Source organism: Zonotrichia albicollis, chromosome 30 (genome assembly GCF_047830755.1).
Source record: "Zonotrichia albicollis isolate bZonAlb1 chromosome 30, bZonAlb1.hap1, whole genome shotgun sequence".
Classification (NCBI taxonomy): Eukaryota; Metazoa; Chordata; class Aves; order Passeriformes; family Passerellidae; genus Zonotrichia; species Zonotrichia albicollis.
This window is the reverse complement of record NC_133848.1, coordinates 2,921,620-2,938,695: the sequence shown is the minus strand read 5'-3', so window position 1 is coordinate 2,938,695 and position 17,076 is coordinate 2,921,620. Positions and strand designations below refer to the sequence as shown.

At 54.3% G+C, this 17,076-nt stretch overlaps 1 long non-coding RNA gene across 1 annotated transcript; it reads right to left on the bottom strand.

Annotated features, from left to right (window-relative positions):
- Nucleotides 1-624: 624 nt before the first annotated feature.
- LOC141725593 (uncharacterized) lies at nt 625-9,393 on the bottom strand. Its single transcript, XR_012577356.1, has 2 exons — nt 8,999-9,393; nt 625-3,157 (listed from the first exon to the last, which is right to left on the bottom strand). It is a non-coding gene; the product is annotated as an uncharacterized LOC141725593 (long non-coding RNA).
- Between the last annotated feature and the right edge of the window lie 7,683 nt (nt 9,394-17,076).

Here is a 17,076-nt window from a genome sequence, read left to right as displayed (position 1 = left end):
GGGCCACATGAGAGAGAGGGATGGGCCGTGTTCTGAGGATAAAGGGAAGTGGTTTCAAACTAAAAAGAGGGGAGATTTATGTTAGATATTGGCACAAGTTGCCCAGAGAAGCTGTGGCTGCCCCATCCCTGGAAGTATTCAAATTGGACGTGGCTTGGAGCAACCTGGGATAGTGAGAGACATCCCCACCCATGGCAGGGGGGGTGGAACTTGATGAGCTTTAAGGTTGTGTCCAACACTACTCACCCCAAGATTCTATGATTCCATGAATTCCAGTTTCAAGACAGGAATGTGAGTCATGGAGTCAAACCAACTTGCACTAGGTGCAGCAAGCCTGGCACTGGCATTTCCGTGAGCTGCACAAGAGCTCCCTCAGCACAGTCACATCTTCCCACTTGGAGGCTCAGTGCACCCACTTTTAATGCTCTTTCTAGTTATGAGTTACTTTAAATGAAAACAGGGCAAGTTTATAGGAGGGGTGATGCCCAATGACATCCCATTCTTTCAGGAACATGGATATGGGTGGTGTTGGCTATTTTTAGCCAAAGAAGGCCAAGAAAGAGTTTTGAAGCATGGATTTAGTGCTGGAGAAGAGTGACACTGATTATTCACACTCACAACATATACAGTTAAATACATGTAAAAGAGATATTTATTTTTTACCTTTTATCTGGGTGTTTTCTTGCTGTTTCTAAACCTTGGGTGGAGTTGGCATTCACGATCCTCAAGTCTTTTGTGTCTTTCTAAGCAATTTGATTGAAGTCATGCAGCAGGTCCAGGGCACAGCCTTTCAGGTATGACTGTCACACAGGGTGTGGTGTAGTCCAGAGATCCAGCATCCTGTTTTTCCTCCTCTGGACAAGCGCTATCACTCCAATTTTGTGCAGAAGCACTTCCCCTGTCTCACTGCCTCACTTTTCCCCATCATATTCCACACCGGTCGTTGCACATTTTGACAGAGACGAGCAAAGTCATTACGTTGCAGGTGATGCCTCCTTTCCAGGGAGGCTCTAATCATCCTGTCGTGCTCCAGAGCTCTTCCTGTCGCTGCTAATTTTAGTCTCGTGGTGGAAGTTGCTGCCGGGTGCTGAGCTGGGATGGAGCCTGAGCCACGCAGGTGTGTTGCAATCCTAATTCTGCTCTGGCATCCTGCACAGCCCGGCAGTCTGGCTGTCAGACCTGGCTGGGAAAAGTCTAAGGAACGCATCTCAGCACTTTTTTAGCTGTTTTGTACTTGTTTATGCCAGTCTAAGGATGGTTGATGCCTCTCCAGAAGCACAGCAGGGACAGTGGGGACCTGCTTTTCCAAACAGCTCAGTCTCATGCAGGCACCTAAACTCAGAGCCAGGTTTTCCCAGGTGTTCACATCCTGGCTCTGCCTGTCTGGGCAGGCTCCTGTGGGAATGCTGAGTGATTCTGATGGAGCAGGTCCCTGCTCTGTTGTGCAGAGAAGACCTTGTCAGCACAGCGGCTTTGGGCACAAACAAGCGGGTGACGCTGTCAGGTCTTCGCATTGATTTTCTCTCTGCAGTTCCAGATCCTTCTGGGAGCGTCTCACAGCTTGAGAAGAGGGTGTTTTATCGTGGCTCTGGGCTCAGCCTTGCACTGCTCTGCTCTGGACACCTCTTTTGGTGGTGTAGGTTGATGAGTGGGACACAATGAGAGAGAACAGAGCAGAGGGACCCAGGGAAGCTGTGGCTGCCCCATCCCCTTGGCTGCAAGCAAGTTCTAAGGGAACTTAAATCTCATTTTGTCCCAGCCCCTCCCATGGGCAGGGACATTTTCCAGTATCCCAAGTTGCTCCAAGTCCTGTCCAACCTGGCCTTGGACACCTCCAGGGATGGGGCAGCCACAGCTTCTCTGTGCCAGGGCCTCACCTCCCTCACCGGGAACAATTTCTTCCCAGTATCCCATCTACTCTGCCCTCTGGAAATGGGAAGGCATTCCCCCCTGTCCTGTCCCTTCAGGCCCTTGTCCAAAGTCCCTCTCCAGCTCTGTTGGAGCCCCTTTAGGCCCTGGAAGCAGCTCCAAGGTCTCCCTGGAGCCTTCTCTTCTCCAGGCTGAATTGGAGCACATTAAAAGTTTCTCAGAGTTCTCTTCACCTCTGCCTCCCAGGGGTTAACAGTCCTGGAAGCACCCTGATTTCTAGGTTAAAAACTGGGAGGAACCAGGTCTTTGTCTAGCCTGGCACAGACTCTGCTCTCAACCCACCTCAGTTTTGCCCGGGCACCACCACCACCACCACCACCACGTGCTGCTGCACCGAGCACAGAGCGAGGCAGAATCAGGCCCTGAGCCAATTTACCCCTTCTTCTTATCAGTCTAGACATCCTCATTATCCAGATAAAAGTCTGATCCCTCCCTGAATCCCACTAAGCCCCTGCCTGTGCAGCACTGAAGGCAGAGGGCACTCGCCCTCAGCCAGGACTCCCCTGCGGGTGGGAGATGCCGCCCCCAGCCCCAGCTCTGAGCTGGGAGCAGGGCACAGGGTGAGTGTGCATTATTCCCAGTGCTTTCCCAATTACAAGTCATTACTAATGCTTTTATTACCATTATTTAATAGATGGTGTTAATTATTATTATTAATTTGCTTTAAAAGCAGCGTTTCCATAGCAACAGGGAGATGTGTGCTGCTTTTCAGGCACATCAAGTGGACACTTTCCCATCTCTTCCCCAACGGGCTGGCAGCCTGCTGCAGGGCTGGGTGATGGAGGGGGCCGTGCTTTGGGCCATCCAGGGAAGATGAGAGCACCATCTCTGTCGCTGGAGAGTCCCTGGTGCCATCACAGAGCTCCTGTGGGATGCAGACTTTGGGCCTAAATGCTGCAGGTGCCCCAAGGGAGCAGAGCAGGTGTGGTGATGTCTGTGCCTCGGTGTGACCCAGGAGCGAAGGTGTCAATTCCCACATTGCTGATTCCCTGGGCTCCCTCAGAAAGTGCCTTGTCTCCTTTTATGTTTTCCAGTCAGCTGCAGAAGGAGCAGGGCTTGGAAGCCAGGCTGGAGTGCACCAGACCTGGCTGCAGGAGGGCTGCAGTGACCTGGGGGCTGCTGCTGCTGTGCAGGGAAGCTCTGAGCCTCAGCAGGTGCTGCTGTGCTTCCAGGGGTGATGGAAGGCCCATCCAGGACACCCAGATGCCACTTCCCAGTCCAGGTATCCCTGTGGTCAGAGGGAAACACAGAGGTTGGTGCTGGTTCTGCTGGGGTGTGGTGAGAGCTTTGCCAAGGCTGGGAAGTGCTCTCTGCTTTGTAGATTTACACACTAAAAGGGTTTAAACACTGAACTCATGTTTAAATTTGGCCTCTGACCCTGTGCCTTCACCCCACACTGCCACAGCCACTCCTCCCAGGAGGGATGTGCCTCATGCACGGCTTCTGGGGTGTCATTTGGTGGGGACTGTGGCCTTGTGAGAGAAGTTTACAGCAGAGGAGCTGCAAGTGCCCAAGGTCAAGCTCAGCCAGGAGAGGTCTGTCAGGGCGTGTTCTGAGCCCCAGCACTGCTCAGAGAGAGCCCAGACCCAGCGATCCCTCCAAAACAAGCTGGAACACTTAATTGCTGCCAGCCAGAGCACAAGGCCCAGCACTGCAGAGCCCACGAGGGGACCACGGCTCCATCTGCCCAACCTAAAGAGTCTCTGGAGGGCTGGAGCCAGACATGCTGTCACCTTATCCTGGTCCAGGTGGCCCCGAGGGCTGCTCCAGGAGCAGACAAACATCCCCACCCCGGCTGGGTGCCCTGCCTCTGCCTCCTGCTGGCAGCTCATCTCCATCTAACTCACCCACTGCTTTCTGCGTTGCCAAATCCATCGCGCCCATGAAGGCTCCAAAAGCCAAATCCTCCACCCATCAGCTCCTCAGTGCTGTTTGGAAACTACAGCCTTAAGGAGGTGACAGCAGTGACACCAGGACAAGCAGCAGCACTCAGGGCACTTGCTGTAAAGCTAAAAGCATTCGCATCCCACCCCATTCCAGTTCACCCTGCTCTCCTGCCTTCTGTGGGGCTGGGAGAGGGCATTACCCAGCTCAGCCCTGCACAGCAGCTTTTTGGGGTCAGAAATGGGGGTGGCAGGTGGCTGGCACAAAGCCTGGTGTCACTGTCACCCCCCGTGCCAGCCCGCAGGGTTCGGGGGGCTCTGGCTGCCCCGATGCGGCTCGGGGGGTGCAGGGATGTGCAGATGGGACTGGTGGCACTGCGGGGACATCCTGCAGCCAGCTCGGGCTGCACAAAAGCTGCCGAGCGAGCCCGCGCCTCCCCCTGCTCCTGGAGAAGTGAAGAAACACAAAAGAGAGAAGGCAGGAGGGCTGGGAGCGGTGGGAGAGAGGGAGGGAGGGAGAATCCCCCGTGCCCGGAGCTAATCCCAGCTCCTCTAGGAGAGGGATCTCGAATAACAACGGGCCGTGGTCGAGGCCAGATGGATTTGATTTAATAACAAAGCAGGGGGGCTTGGGATGGTTTCGGAGCCTGGGCAAGCAGCACAGAGCCGGCCCGGCCGTGTAAACCCGAGCGGGAGCTGCAGTTTGCTTTTTCCCAAAATGCCGGGATTGCCTCTGCTGTGGGGACAGCCCGGAGCTCCCCCAGTCCTGGCCATGTGTGGGGCACGGGGGCTCTGGGTTTGGCACATGCACAGAGCCAGCAGGGAGAGGGGAAGAGGATTGGGAGGCAATTCCTGAGCTTTCCACAGCCCCAGCTGGGGGGGTCTCACCACCCAGTGCTGCCCTGGGCTGAGAGCCCTTTATGGAGCACAGGGCGGCTGCTTTGGGATATCCAGGAGACCCCCAGGGCACCCCACAGTGGCTGAAGCCTCCCACTCTTTCATTTCAGCATCTCAGGGGCAGGGAGGCGGCTCAGGACAATGTCACCCTGCTGCCCTGGGCTCAGGCCCCTCTATGGAGCACAGGGCAGCTGTTTTGGCAAATCCAGGAGACCACCATATGGGCTGAAGCCTCCCACTCCTTCATTTCAGCATCCTGGAGGCAGGGAGGTGGCCCAGGACAGTGTCACCCTGCCCCTGGGCCATGCCAAAGGAGGAGAGGGGGGACACCCAGGGCAGCAGTGCTGATCCCAGGTGTTCCCCTGCTCCTGCCTCAAATCCCACCTTGGGTTTGCCCTGGCGAGGGTGGGTAAGCACAGGGAGGAGTTTCCAAGAATTCAGCATTTGGGCAAAGATCCCCTCAAGCTATCTGAGGCCCCTCCTGCCCTTTTAAGACACATGAGGCCCTGTTCCTGACCCTGTTGTCGGGAGATGCAGTGGGCACAAGGACCATGCCTTGGAGCAGCACAGAGCCAGCACCAGCAGGTGGGTGCTGGCCACCATCTGGCTGGAGCAACACCAAAATCCCGCTGTTCATTCATTCCTGTCCCTCCCCCGTGGTCCTCTGGGATGCTCCAAAGGCGACAGCCCCGTGACTGGCAGGGCTGTGGTGAGTGGAGCAGCACCTCGCTTGCCACGTCTGCCAGTTGGTGCTGGGGCCAGCAGCTCCCTGGAGATCTGGTTTCTGGAAACCGGAGCAGCCCCGAGCAGCGGGAGCTGCTGCCGCCAGCCCGACACCTGCGGCAGCCCAGCCTGCCCCGCTCCATGCCCAGCGCCTGGCGCCGTGCCGGGGGAGCAACGGGATCCCGGCCATGGGCAGGGGCAGGAGGGCTGATTGCTGCTCGGGGGGATGCCAGGGCTGTGCCCACAGAGGCAGGAGGGCTGATTTCTGCTCTGGGGGATGCCAGGGGTGCCCACAGCAGGACTGATATCTGCCTGGCAGGAGCAGGAGGGCTGATTGCTGCACTGGGGGATGCCAGGGCTGTGCAGGGCTGATTTCTGCTCCGGGGATGCCAGGGCTGTGCCCACAGGAGAAGTGGTTATTCATCAAGGGGATGCTCCCCCGATGTTCCCCCCATATTCCCTCCATGTTCCCCTATGCTCCCCCAATGTTCTCTCCGTGTTTCCCTGATGTTCCCCCAACGCACCCCCGATGTACCCGCCATGTTCCCCCCATGGTCCCCCCCATTATTCCCCCCTATGTTCCCCCCATGTTCCCCCATGTTCCCCCAATATTGGTCCGATGTTCCCCAATGTTTCCCCAATGTTGCCCCCATGTTCCCTCTGTGTTTCCCCCATGCTCCCCCCAATATTCCCCCCATGTTCCCCTGATGTTCCCTCTATGTTTCTCCCATGTTCCCCCCATGTTCTCTAATGTTCCCCCCATGTTCCCTCAGTGTTCCCCCCATGTTCCCCTGATGTTCCCTCTATGTTTCTCCCATGTTCCCTCAGTGTTCCCCCCATGTTCCCCTGATGCTCCCCCTATGTTTCTCCCATGTTTCCCCAATGCTCCCCCCATGCTCCTCCGATGTTCCCCCCATTTTCCCCCAATGTTCCCCTGATGTTCCCCCTATGTTTCTCCCATGTTCCCCCACTCGGGGTGTTCAGTGCCTCAGGGACAAGGGACAAGTGCTGCTGGCAATGAGACCCCAACAAGGGATGGCTTCACCCCTCATCCCCTCGGGAATCCTCCAGCCTACAGTGGGAGCTCGGGAGCTTTTACTCCCAGCCCTGCTTTTCCCTAATGAGAAGCATCCCTCGGGCTTGGCCCCGTGCCTGTAAAAATGAAAATGTGCTTGTGCCTTCTGTGCCACGGCCAGAGCTGGGGGTCTGTGCTCAGGGTGGCACGGGACAACGCGGGAGTGACACGGGATAGCGAGGGGATGGCACGGGATAGAGAGGGAGTGGCACGGGACAGCGAGGGAATGGCACGGGACAACGAGGGAATGGCATGGGACTACAAGAGGTGGCACGGGACAGCGAGGGATGGCACGGGACAGCGGGAGGGTGGCACGGGATAGCTAGGGGATGGCACGGGACAGTGAGGGGGCGGAATGGGACAGCGAGGGGATGGCACGGGATAACGAGGGATGGCACAGGACAGGAAAGGAGTGACACGGCATAGCGAAGGGTGGCACGGGACAGCGAGGGAGTGGCACGGGACAGTGAGAGGTGGCACGGGAGAGAGAGGGAGTGGCACGGGACAGGGAGGAGATGGCAAGGGACAGCGAGGGAGCGGCACCCTCGGGCTGCCGGGAGCCTCCAGGCTCTGCACGGCGGCCCAACGATCGCCTCGCCGCTCCGAGGCTCCAGGCTGGCACTTGGCAGAGCCGAGTGACACCTCTGTCCCCAATCCCTTCGGGGCACGGGGTGAGGCTGCCCGTGGGTCCCACCCGCCGGGACGCGGAGCCGCCGTGGGCAGCGCTGTCCGGGGCCGGGCTCCCCGCTCGGTACTGCGGGGATCGGACACGAGATGGAGCTGCCGATCCCTCCTGTGCCCTGCCGGGCTCGGGATGCGCTCGGCCCAGCCTTGGTCCCTGCCGGGCCACGGAGTGACCTTGGCATCTCCCCCGGGGATGGAGGCTCCCCTTGGGGGTGCGGGAAGGGGCATATATTAATTATATTATATTATATTATATTATATTATATTATATTATATTATATTATATTATATTATATTATATTATTACATATTATTACATATTACTCAGTATTATTACATATTATTCTTATTATATTTACTATATTTATTATATTATAATTACTATATTATATTACATTATATCATATTTTATTATACTATATCATATATCGTATCGTATCATATCATATATTATATAATATAATAAGCAATTATATACAAAAACTATACTAAAGAAAGAGAAAAGAGACGTCAGAAGGCTAGAAAAGAATAATAATAAAAACCCATGACTGACCAGAGAGTCTGACACAGCTGGACTGGGATTGGTGATTAAGTAAAAACAATTCACATGGAATTCATCAAAAATGCACCTGTTGGTGAGCAACTTCTAAACTACATTTTAAGTAATCAGATAATTATTATGATGCTGAATTATCATGAATACATTAATAATTATCATTAATAATACATTGCTTTATTTGCATTGTGGTAATTTTCAGCATCCTCGTAGGAAAGCAGAGCTTTACAAGGAGCCACTCATGGAAATCCTACAGAGAGAACAGGTAAACCATGGGACCTGCTGGTCACCAACACAGGTGAGCTCATCAGAAACATCAGGATTGGAGGCTGCAGGGACCACACAGCAGTGGAGCTCACAGCCCTGGGGGATGTGGGACAGGCAAAGATTAGGACAGAACCCTGAATTTTAGGAAAGCAAACTGCAGGCTGGTCAATGGGACCTCTAAGAAACTGCCCTGAGGGACAAGGGGGCAGAACAGAATTAGTTAGTTAGTTAGTCAGTCAGTCAGTCAGTCCTCTTCAAGGACTCTTTTAATAAAGTGCAAAAACTCTCAATCCACATGAGAAATAAATCAGGAAAGGAAGAGAAGAGGCTGGCATGGCTGGGGGGAGACCTGCTGGTCCACTGGAAGGGCAAGAAGGAAATGGACAGGCAGTGGGAGCAGGGATCATGGAAAGACCACAAATAGCAACAGATTTAAAGTTTAAAAGAGTAGGTTTAGTTTAGATATTCGGAATAAATTCTTCCCTGTGAGAGTGATGGCAGCAGCCCAGGGTGCCCAGAGAAGCTGTGGCTGCCCCTGGATCCCTGGAAATGCTCAGGGTTGGACAGGGCTTGGAGCAGCCTGCTCCAGGGGAAGGTGATGCTGCCCATGGCACAAAGGTGGAAGGAGATGGGATTTAAAGCTCCTTCTACCCCAATCAGTCTGTGATTCTGAGATTCTGCATGCTTGAAGAGACCACCTCTATGCAGACAAAGCTCCAGGAGTTAACAGAGTCATGGAGGAATGGAAAAATGGCAGAAAGTGCTGAACCCAGACTGGCAAATGGAGGCATGGAGCTCTGCATGGTTGACAGATGAGCTCTGAGGACCCCACAGCTCGCTGGAGGGTGCAGGGGATGCTTTAGCACTTGGGCTGGGCACTGCAGACCAGGCAGATCTGAGCATGCAGTGAGTGGGGCCAGGCTGTGCACAGAGAAGGGCAGAAGGTAGAAATGGATGCAGAGGAAAGAGAAACTCAAAACTCACCTCCAGCACGGAACAGGAGAGCAGTTTGGTGCTCTCTGTGTCTGTCATTGGAGCCAAGGGAGTTTTCTGATTGCCCATGAGTCATTCCCAGTGGAGTCTGTCCTCCAGCCCTCCTTGCACAGTGCTTCTTGGGGCTGGTGTGTCACAGCACCCTCTGCTCCTGCTCCCACAGCCTCCATCCTATTGCTCCCTGCAGCTCCTGGGCTCTCCAGCCAGCACAGCCCCCTTTGCTGCCACCACAAGCTCCATCCTGCCCATTCCAACCCCACCCTGTGCTCTCAGCTCTGCCCTCAAACCACAGCAGGGATCCCTGGGCTCCCCCATCCCAAACCCTCCTGAAAGAGTGGCTGAACCACAGGGCTCAGAGATCCCAGCCCACAGCCACGGGGCCCTTGGCAACAGGCAAACAAACAGCTCCTCAGTGCCTTCGTCACAGCCTGGTGATTCATGGTGGGGCTTGGCCACCGGGCCTCTCCTGGCATGGAGAACCTTTTTATCATGCTTTTCCTTTGATGTTAATCTGCTCACTTCCAGCCTCTGCTGCCTTTTACGTGCAAACCCCATCGGGAGAATCCTGCTGCTGGCCTGGGGGTGCTGCAGGAGCAGCTCCAAGGGGCAGCACAGCTGAGCTGCTCTGGCTCTGCCCCGTGCTGCCAGCCCCGGGTTCCCCCTGCAAAACACAAATCAGGGTCTCCCTGAGGACATTTTGGGGCTCCAGAGCCAGCACACAGAGCTTTCTGCACCCTGCTTTCGGAAAAGATTTCAGCCTCCTCAGGGAAAAGGTTTCTACCTGTGCAGGGCTGATAGAGAGTCCCACACCCCCTCTGCACCATGCTCTGACTCCACCTTTGTGCAGCCTCCTGCTCTGACTTCTACAACTGAGCCCAGTTTCGTTTTCTCCTTTAATCTGAGGGACTCTCCCACCACTTAGGTTCAGTACTATTTTGAGTACATTTTTTTTTCTTTTGAATTTGGTTTTTCTGATTACTGAATGTGGTAAAGCCAACCAGTCACACCACACTGCCCTCCACCCCAGTGGCAGCACTGAGCAGGCCAGGAGGGAGAAGAGCAGTGAACAGCAGAAAACAGAAGACACTGGGGATGGAAAGGAATGGAAGTGGCTGTGGACACACCTGGCAGGGTTTGCCCCATGCAGCTTTTCCTGCTGATGGGATATGGGCAGCAAATCTCCAGGAAATACAGAGAGTGGAGAATGGGAAAGGTGCTCAGCACCCCCATGGCCATAGGCTGGTGTCCATCATTGCCCTGGGCTGGTGTCCGTCCATCCATCCATCCATCCATCCATCCATCCATCCATCCATCCATCCATCCATCCAGGCCTGGGCTGGTGTCTATCCATCATTGCCCTGGGCTGGTGTCCATCAGGGCTGGTGTCCATCCATCATGGCCCTGAGCTGGTGTCCATCCATCCATCCATCCATCCATCCATCCATCCATCCATCCATCCATCCATCCTTCCCATGAGCTGGTGTCCATCATTGCCCTGGGCTGGTGTCCATCAGGGCCCTGGTTTGGTGTCCATCAGGGCCCTGGGCTGGTGTCCATCAGGGCCTGGCCTTGCAGGACCCTCCCCAGAGGCTGCAGCCCCAGCACTCAGATCTGGCTGCCCTGAGAAGCTCTGCTGAGAAGGAGCCAGGGGATGCTAAGCATGCTGAGAGCATAAGGAGCACTTGGAACAGGGAGAGAATTCCCCCAGGGAAGGGCTGGAGCTGCGCCAGGGAGGTTTAGGTTGGATTTCAGGAAAGGTTCTTCCCCCAGAGGGTGCTGGGCACTGCCCAGGGAATGGTCACAGATCCAAATGGTCACAGCTGCCAGAGCTCCAGGAGGGTCTGTACGCTGCTCCCATGCACAGGGTGGGATTGTTGGGGTGTCTGTGCAGGGCCAGGAGTCCTTGTGGGACTCATGATCCTTGTGGCTCCCTTCCAGCTCAGGATATTCCATAATTCTGCAGTTTCCCCATGGAATCCTGCTCTCTGAGCTTGTCAATATTGCTCAGAGCTGCCTCCACAGCAGCAAAGGGAGGGAAAGAGGAGAGGAGAGGAGAGGAGAGGAGAGGAGAGGAGAGGAGAGGAGAGGAGAGGAGAGGAGAGGAGAGGAGAGGAGAGGAGAGGAGAGGAGAGGAGAGGAGAGGAGAGGAGAGGAGAGGAGAGGAGAGGAGAGGAGAGGAGAGGAGAGGAGAGGAGAGGAGAGGAGAGGAGAGGAGAGGAGAGGAGAGGAGAGGGAAAGGGAAGGAAAAAGGAAGGCAGGCTGACTTCCATGTCCCTGTCATTCTGAGCTGAAATGAGCCAACGCCACCTTTTAGATGAGAAAACATCTGGGATGTTCCTGGCAGGCTGTGCTGGCACTGAGGTGCTCGCTGCTGTCAGCTCCAGGGTGGTCAAAGGACAAACAGGGATAAGATGCTGGCTTTGGAGGAGCAGTGAGCTTATAAAACATCTCTGGCACAAGAAGACCTCAGGATGCTGAGAGCTGGGTTTGCTGACAGCTGGATTTGCTGGGGCTTGATTCCCTTCTGCCAGTGTGGAATGCTCCAGGTGCTCTGCTCCCAGCTGTGCATGGACATCTGCAGACATGGCCCCTTCCTGAGGAGCTGCAGGGACACAGGAGGTGTCTGAAGCACCACCTGAGGAATGGGGACAGCATGAAAGCTGCTGGGGACATGGGGCGCTGCTTGGAGCATGGAGTGTGTCTGCTCTGTCCCTCTGCACCGAGGATCCCAGCAGGGACTTGCCAAGGCCTCTCCCCCTTTAAAGGCAGTGAAAAGGGACGGGAATACCTGCACAGCAATGTGGGGCTCCAGGTGTCCCTTGTGCCCTGTCCCTGTCCCCATCCCTTCCCCAGGGCAGCAGGGAGGAGGGAGCCAGGCCTGGGGCTGAAGCTGAGCTTTAATCCCTGGAGCAGAGGGGCAGAGCTGGACATTGTGCACAGGGATAAAGTGTGGAAGAGGAAATGTCACTGTAGAGGTGGGAATAACTCATCCTGAAGCTGTTCCTGGAGATGATTTTTCTTCTGGGATCCTTAAAGCCCCAAGCAGTGGAGACCCTTGAGCACAAGGATGTTTTACTGCAGGAGCCCTTGGCTGCAGTTTCTTACATCAGGACCCATCCTGGGCTTCCCCAGGACAGAGTGAAGGTGCCAGAAGCCCTGCCAAGCCCTCAGCCCAGGTTTGGGGCTGGGATGGCATCCTGGAGGGTGCTGGCAAGCTCAGCAGGGCTGTGATGGCTTTTACCCACCTTCAGTGTGGCACTGGGAAAAGCCAAGCTCTGCCCCTGGCCTGGGTCCTGCCCAGCTCTGTTCTGCACAAACATCCCCTGGGCACCTCCAATGCCCTGCAAGGAAAGGGGTGAGTGCAGCTGGGGGCTCCTCTGGCCTGGCATGAGGGCGGGCAGAGCCAAATCCTGCCCGTGGCAATGCCAGCCCTGCTGGGACTCAGCGGCTCCAGTGCCCTGTGTGCCAGGGGGAGCTGGCACAGCCTGCAGCAGGAAACCTCCAAAAATCACAAATCCACATCATCTGCAGGAGGAAACCTCCAAAAATCATAAATACACACTGACTGCAGGAGGAAACTTTCACAAATCACATCCCTGTCCTGGTATCCCAAACATCCACAAATCACAAATCTACACAGACTGCAGCAGGAAACCTCCACAAATCACAAATCCACATTGGAGGAGGAAACCTGCAGAAATCACAAATCCCCATCAACTGTAGGAGGAAATTTCCACAAATCACAAATTCACATCACCTGCAGGAGGAAATTTCCACAAATCACAAATGCACATCACCTGCAGGAGGAAATTTCCTCAAATCACAAATCCACATCACCTGCAGGAGGAAACCTCCAAAAATCAGAAATCCACATGGACTTCAGGAGGAAACCTCCACAAACCACAAATCCACATTGACTGCAGGAGGAAACCTCCAAAAATCAGAAATCCACATGGACTTCAGGAAGAAACCTCCACAAACCACAAATCCACATTGACTTCAGGAGGAAACCTGCACAAATCACAAATCCACATCACCTGCAGGAGGAAATTTCCACAAATCACAAATCCACACTGACTGCAGCAGGAAACCTCCAGAGCACCAGCTGCTGCACCAACCTGCTCTCTCCAAGGCTGAGATGGCTCTGCTGCTTCCCTCAAGCAAAGATTCATTTCCAGCTGTGCTGAGAGTCCCCTAATTTACCCCAGATGTCTGGGCAAAGCTCAAAGGGATTTTTAACTCCTTTGAGTCCCCCCTCAGGACTGATGCCTTCAGTCCCTGCAGGTTTGGGGGCTGTTCCAAACTGGCATTCCATGGGGCTGGTGCTGTGTGTGTGAGCCTCCATCCCTGTGCCCCACACTGGCCTGGTCTCATGCCAGCCCATTGTGTTTTGGCTTTTCCTGCAGGCACCAACTCACAGCTTTGGGAGAGCTGGGCATGGGAATGTGAGCCTGACCCAAACCCACAGGGCTGGGGGCTGTGGAGAGTGGGAAATTGGGGCTGGGAAATGTGGGGAGCAGGAAAATGGGGCTGAGGGAGCAGGAAACTGGGGCTGGGGGCTGTGGGGAGCAGGAAAATGGAGCTGGGGGCTGTGGGAAGTGGGAAAATGGGGCTGGGGGATGTAGGGGGCAGGAAAATGGGGCTGGGGGCTGTGGGCAGTGGGAAACTGGGGCTGGGGGTTGTGGGAGCAGGAAACTGGGGCTTGTTTGGGATCTTATATTCAAAACCATTTATTTCAGTGAAATGGGATATTTGAGCAGATGTTTGTGTGGTCTAGTGTGGAAACTTCCACAAATCACAAATCCACATGGACTGCAGGAGGGAATTTCCTCATATCACAAATCCACATTGACTGCAGGAGCAAACCTCCAAAAATCACAAGTCCACCTCACCTGCAGGAGGAAACCTCAAAACACAAAGTTCCAGCCTCCATGGAAAAGAGGCTGATGCTGCTTGAGAGGAGGATCAGCAAAGCTGGAAAGGGGCTGGGAGGGCTCAGCACCCCATCCCTGATCTCCCATGTGCTTAACCCATGCCATGACTAACAAAGCCACAAAGCAGCACACACAAAACCAGCTTTTCCTTTAAAGGGGAGGGCTCTGGGAAGCCCTGAGATGCATTTTCCATTGGGTCACCCCTTGCCACTTGGCAGTGTGAGCACAGCAGCCGTGCTCGGGGTTTGGGAGGGTGTGGGAGAGCTTGGAGGAGGCTGCAGAGCCCAGAGTGCCTCCCCTCTGCCTGGCATGTGGCTGGGCACCCATCCTGGCACCCACGGGTCTCTCCTAAAGACAGGTTCAGGGGTATGGGCATGGCTTTTCCCCTGAAAGTGAAGTGTGGGCATGAGAGGCATCTCCACAGCCATCTGCATGTGCAGGCAGAGCTGTTCCCATCTCAGGATCTCCAGCAGAGCAGAGGGGACGTGTTCCAGTGTCCCCAAGGGACGTGGCAGGGACACTGTGAGCCTCATATTCCCTCTGGTTTGTCTGTCCATCTGCTCTGCCTCGCTGCTGGTCCTGGGGCAGTTTGCTGGTGCTCAGATTGTCCTGGGTGGAAGGGCAGGAGCAAATCCAGAGGGGTTTGGGGGCTGCTCTGCTTCCCCCTGTTGGGTATCAGAGCAGAGCCAGCAGCACTGCCCTGGCTGCTGCGCGCTGCCAGTCGCAGCTCCTCGATAAATACAACTGGTAAATCTATTAATTTTACAGCTCTAATTGATGTATTGCTGTAATTACCTTTTATAACAAGGCAATTAAACCCTATTAAAGATTATTAGCTAATTAAAACTCCTCCATGCACACACCCCAAGCCCCTTATGTGCACAGATTGGTGGATGGGGGGAGCTGGGAGCCCTTTGCAGCTGGGTCTCGAGGTCAGGTGAGATGGGTCAGGATGCTGGGTGGGGAGATCATGGAATCACAGGCTTGTTTGGATTTAATGGACCTTAAAGCTCATCTCATTCCACCCCCTGCCATGGGCAGGGACACCTTCCACTGTCCCAGGTTGCTCCAAGCCCTGTCCAATCTGGTCTTGGGCACTTCCCAGGATCCAGGAGCAGCCACAGCTTCTCTGGATAACCTGTGCTGATGCTTCACCACATTCACAGGGAACAATTTCTTCCTAACATCTCCTCCTTTTAAACCTTCTCTTTTCCAGTTTAAACCCATTCACCCTTCCCCATGTCCCATTGCTGCCTGTACCACCCCCTGTCTCTTCATTCTTGGTGTGTCACCCAGCTGGGGCTATCAGGGATCAGGATTGCTGCGTGCATCCAACCCAGGAATTCTCCACTTTCTGGGATCAGATGGGAAGAAAAGTTGAGGCTGGGATCGTCTCCTCCTGGTAGTGAGGCAGATAAAGGTGTAGGGCTAAGGATGGGCCCTAAGGATGGGTTAGAAGGGGAAAAGCCCCACTTGGAGATGGGATTTGTCTGCCCTGGAAAGGAGAAGTTGCCCTGTGCTGGGAGCAGGATAGAGGGAATGCATTGGCTGGGGAGAGAATTTGGAAGCTGTCTGGGAGACAGGGGTGGCTCAGCCCTGCAAAAACAGGTGCCAAAAGCTGTGCAGTCTAAAAAATGAACCCCAAAGAGCCTAAAAGACCTGAAAAGCCATCAGCAAAGCAGCCCCCAGGGACCCTGCCTGATCCCACAGCCCATCCCTTCCTGTGCCCCTCCAGTGCAGCAGCCAGGGATGGAGGGGTCCCTGAAGCTCCTCTTGTTCTCCCAGCTTCATCACTGCCCTCACATTGTTTGTATCACAAAATTGTATCAATTACAGCCCCAAAACTGGGCTGGTTTTGGAGGCTAAAGAGCCAGAAATGCATTGAAATTCCAGGGATGTGCCTTCTGAGTCATGTGAGACAGATGCAGCCTCTGCTGAGGGCCTCTCCTCACGCCCCAGCTCCTGTCCCCAGTGCCTTGGCCCTCACTGTCCATTATTCTGCTGCATGTTCTGCACCCCGAGTTCCTCAGTGCCCACAGAACCTGGAGAGATCCACATTAGTGGATAATGGAGAAATCCACATTGGTGGATACTGGAGGAATCCACATTGGTGGATCCTGGAGAAATCCATTTTGGTGGATCCTGGAGAGATCCATGTTGGTGGATAATGGAGAAATCCATGTTGGTGGATAATGGAGAAATCCACGTTGGTGGATCCTGGAGAAATCCACTGGTGCATCCTGGAGAAATCCACATTAGTGGATCCTGGAGAGATCCAGGTTGGTGGATCCTGGAGAAATCCATGTTGATGGATAGTGGAGAAATCCACGTTGGTGGATCCTGGCGAAATCCATGTAGTGGATCTTGGAGAAATCCACGCTGGTGCATCCTGGAGGAATCCACACTGGTGGATAATGGAGAAATCCACATTAGTGGATCCTGGAGAAATCCACACTGGTGAATCCTGGAGAAATCCACATTGGTGGCTTGGAGCACAGCAATGTCCCAGAGCCATGGAGCACAGCCAGACCTCCTGGCTCATCTGCTTTGAGTTCAGCCCTCCTGCCTTGCTCAGGAGCCAGTGACCAGCTCAGGGCTGTGTTAACTCCCTGTTCCTGTCTCTGGGGGTTGCTGGGGAAGGGCAGCAGCATCTCCATGGCCTGGAGAAGGGGGTTTGTGTGACAGTGTTGTCCAATGATGAGGGAAGAGACGAGGATCTGACTCCATGTTTCAGAAGGCTAATTTATTATTTTATTATATATATTACATTAAAACTATACTAAAAGAACAGAAAAAAAAGGATTTCATCAGAAGGCTAGCTAAGAATAGAAAAAGAAAGAATGATAACAAAGGCTTGTGGCTCGGACAGAGAGTCCAAGATAGCTGGGCTGTGATTGGCCATTAATTAGAAACAACCACATGAGACCAATCACAAATCCACCTGTTGCATTCCACAGCAGCAGATAACCATTGTTTACATTTTGTTCCTGAGGCCCCTCAGCTTCTCAGGAGGAAAACCCTAAGGAAAGGATTTTTCACAAAAGATGTCTGTGACAGGTTTGCAGAGGAGCAGTGTGGGGACAGCACTGTCCCCCCATCCCAGGAATGAAGTCTGACCCCCCCTGGGGGATTTTC